This window comes from Terrapene carolina, unplaced genomic scaffold, assembly GCF_002925995.2.
Source record: "Terrapene carolina triunguis isolate 2854851 unplaced genomic scaffold, T_m_triunguis-2.0 Scaffold68, whole genome shotgun sequence".
Lineage (NCBI taxonomy): Eukaryota > Metazoa > Chordata > Testudines > Emydidae > Terrapene > Terrapene triunguis.
The window spans coordinates 10406376-10409914 of NW_020664419.1; the positions used below are offsets into that span (position 1 = coordinate 10406376).

General features: G+C 45.9%; 1 pseudogene; it reads right to left on the reverse strand.

The window, feature by feature from the left end:
• The window catches only part of LOC112115447, a 9656-nt pseudogene extending 8387 nt beyond the window's left edge, over positions 1-1269 (reverse strand).
• Between the last annotated feature and the right edge of the window lie 2270 nt (positions 1270-3539).

Here is a 3539-nt window from a genome sequence, read left to right on the forward strand (position 1 = left end):
CTGCCCTATCCTCAGCCAGTGCGTAACTTAGAGCAGCTAAGGCCTTGGCTGGCCCAGGATTAGATGAGCAGATGGGTGGCCCAGAGACAGTTTTCTTCCCTTACTCGCAGAGCAGAGGAGAAAAGCAGGGGGCCGATAACCTGGGCCATTTGGGTGTCTCAGCTGCTTAATACAGTTCACCCTTGGCAGAGCTGAGGACCTGGCCCACTTTCTTTCTGTTATTTAATTGAAGCAATAAGTCCTTGATTACTGAGATGCTTCTGTTTTATGACAATCCAGGACAGTCCAAATTAGTTGTGGTCTGAAAGAATCTGATTGTATTGCTGCAGCTTATCACAGTGTACCTGAAGCGATCAATGTCTTCCTCAGACTCTTAACCATAATGTAACCATTTTCCTCATAAAAGCACCTCTCTTCTAGGGTTAGAAGATCGTTCTCCAGGCTGCACCTGTGAGGGGAATAAAAAATCTGCAGGGAACTCGTGTAGGCAAGAAATGATCTGAACAGAATGTTCTCAGCAGTTAAAGGAAGAGAATGGAGTTCATGAAAGTATAGACAGAATGTCAGCAGTTAATGTTACTAAATCTCCGTAACTTGATACTAGGCCCAGTGGAGAATCTTCCCTGAGGTTCGGATAAAGGAGGGATGATGCCATGGAAATGGCTGAGCCTGCCTTGTGCACGGTAGGGAGAAGATCCTTGGGAAGATCTTGGAAGGATGATGGGCCAGTGAGTTCAGTGCTATGCACTTGCATGTTTGCAAGATTGTGTTCTAAGGGCCAGATTGTCAAAGGAGTCTAAACATGCAGGTAGGCCCTTAATGGGATTTTCAAAAGCACCTAAGCAGGTTACGTGCCTAACTGCCATTGAGTTAGGGGATTCTTGGAGCTTTAGAAAATCCCACTAGGCTTGTATTGCATCTTTAGGAGCATAAATACTTTTGGAAATCTGACCTTAAATGATTCTCTCACATGATTCTTTCTTTCTCTATAACCGCAAGCTACTTCTAGCTGAACACTGAAACTCATTTTGTAATCGGTGTTACTAATATTAACACAGATTTCTAAACAAATCAGAAAATGTCTCAGCAAGCTCTGAGTCAGAATAAAGAATTCTAATCGTGAAGCTGTTTTTTTATATCTAAATCAGAAACAGATTGATATACCATCTATGTGGTTAGCCAGAATTAATCTTCAAGCTGAATAACAAAGTCAAATGTCACTTACTGGAACTTTGTAGGGCATTTCACAGGAACAGTTGGTGTTGAAGTAGGAAGTGTGATCGAGAGTATAAATCAAGGCAAATAAAGCAAGACAGATAACTGATCGATTACATTTTAAGACATCTGAAAACAGTTTTATAACCCTAGAATCTGATGCTCTCCCACTCGCCAGTGAAATCGCTAAGCGCCACATCATGCCGTTCGTTTTTAAGTGGAACCCTCTTCTTGGAAACCACTGGGGAGATCTGTTGAAAAAAAATCAGTAACACAGTATAGCTGTAGCCATTGTCTTTGCTGGGAGTTTAATTAGGAGCTTGCCCATTTCTATCCTACTCTTTGCTCCACCTACCCACTTGCTTTGTAATGCCTCTAAAAAAAGCTTTGTTAGTTTAGGGTTAAGGTTGCCAAAATCATTAAAAATTAAGAATGTCACCAACCAAACCCTGTAGTGATCCATGTAACTAGAACCCAGGTCTACTGAGCTGGGGCCAGCTGACATTGTCATATTGTATGCAAAGCCATATCCAAGGAGCACGGTGGAGCTTAGGTACCGCAGGAAGTACCGCCCAAAGGGTCCAGATTGGCCATGCACATCCTGCAGTTCTCTGATTGGCCATGCACACTATTTAACCCTGGAGGGTGCCTCAGGAACTGTTGTCTAGACAACCACACAGACTTCTGGCCTGCTGAGACTCCAGACCTCACCTTGCTTTTTGATCTCCAGTCTCCGACCCGCCCGACTCTGACCCTGACTCTTTCCTCCTGATTCCAGCCCGGTACTACAACTGCTCTCAGCTCTCCGACCCCAGCCTGACTCTGTCCTGGTTCTTGCGTATCAATGCTGGCTCTTCCCCACTAGGGAAGAAAGCTGCCAGGTTGTCACCGATCCCTTATGTACTGATTATTGCTGTGACCAGTGCAAAGCCCGGCAGCTCGTTTCTGTCAAACCCACAATCAGGGCTAGATTTTTAGAAGAACTCAGCTCCTATTTAGGCACCAGCATAGGTGGCCAGATTTTCAAGACCATTCAGCACAGTGGGTGCTGAATGCTTTTGAAAACCTGGCCCCAGTTGTGAATGCTGAGCACTTCTAAATGCACCCCTAAGTGAGCCACAACTTTTCACTAGTTTAAACATGATCTGTTTTACTTATTTAAAAAGATCCCACTGCCGCCGAGAGGTGTACCTCTTGTCAGTGGAGACTCGTATTATTATACCATCTTTCCCTCCACCATTCCCTCCCTGCTGCTTGTTACTCCCAGGCAGTGTGTGAAACCTATAATTACATTGAGGTTGGACGCTCTTTGGAGCAGGGACCACATCTTCCTAGGACTTCGGCGAAGTGCCTCTGCTGGTTTGGAACCCTACAAAATAATGATAATGGCTGGAGACCGGAGCATTTGGCAGTTCTAGAAAGCAAAATTGAGTGCAGAGAGTATAGGAAGTGGACAGAGACAAATAACCTTCCCCAAAACAACTCGTCTGAAGGGGCAAACTGGGTGGAGATAATTTGTGGGAAAGGTGCCAGTCCCGGGGTATGGTAGAGGAGAGTAGGTATTTCTTGGGCACCCATGTCACGCTCAGCACGGTACAGATTTATAGGAAGACACAATTCTTGCCCCAAGGGCCCTATTCTCTGTACAGAAAAGTCCTGTAGAATTTAATCAGCATGAAACTTATAGGATTCTATAGATACTGAATAGAGTTCAGTAAAAATTACTCCAAAACCCAATAGAAGTCCTGGTTTAAACATTCTCTAGAAAGGTTTTGAGTCCAGGACTTTCCCATAAGGGAGGCAGTGCCGTCCAGTGGCTAGGACACTGGCTGGGAGTCAGCAGGTCTGAGCACTAACAACCCTAACCTTGCTTTATAAAAAGCTTTGAGATCTACAGATGAAAAGCACCAAAAAGATGCTAGGTATTATGATTAGTAAAAAAATAAATAAACCACGGAGACACACCATCTGTGAAGCCAACGGGGTCAGTGTGTCCTTCCCACCCACCTGACAAGACAGACAGACAGAGAAAATCCTCAACCCAACCTGCAGATTTAAAACACACTTTCACCCATTCAGCAGTGGACACAGGCCCACAGCAGAGACTTACGAAGGTACAACATCTCTCCGTGGGAGGGATACACAAGTACCAGAAGGGGAAGAGATTGTTGCTGAGTCCAGCGCTGCCCAGACCCGTCCCTTCTCCCCAAGCCCCCGGCCTTGCTCCGCCCATTCCCCACAAGGCCCAGCCCCTGCACCACCCCTTCTCCCCAGCCCCCATGCTCTCACAGCCTCTTTCCCCAAGGCCCGCTCCTGCGCTGCCG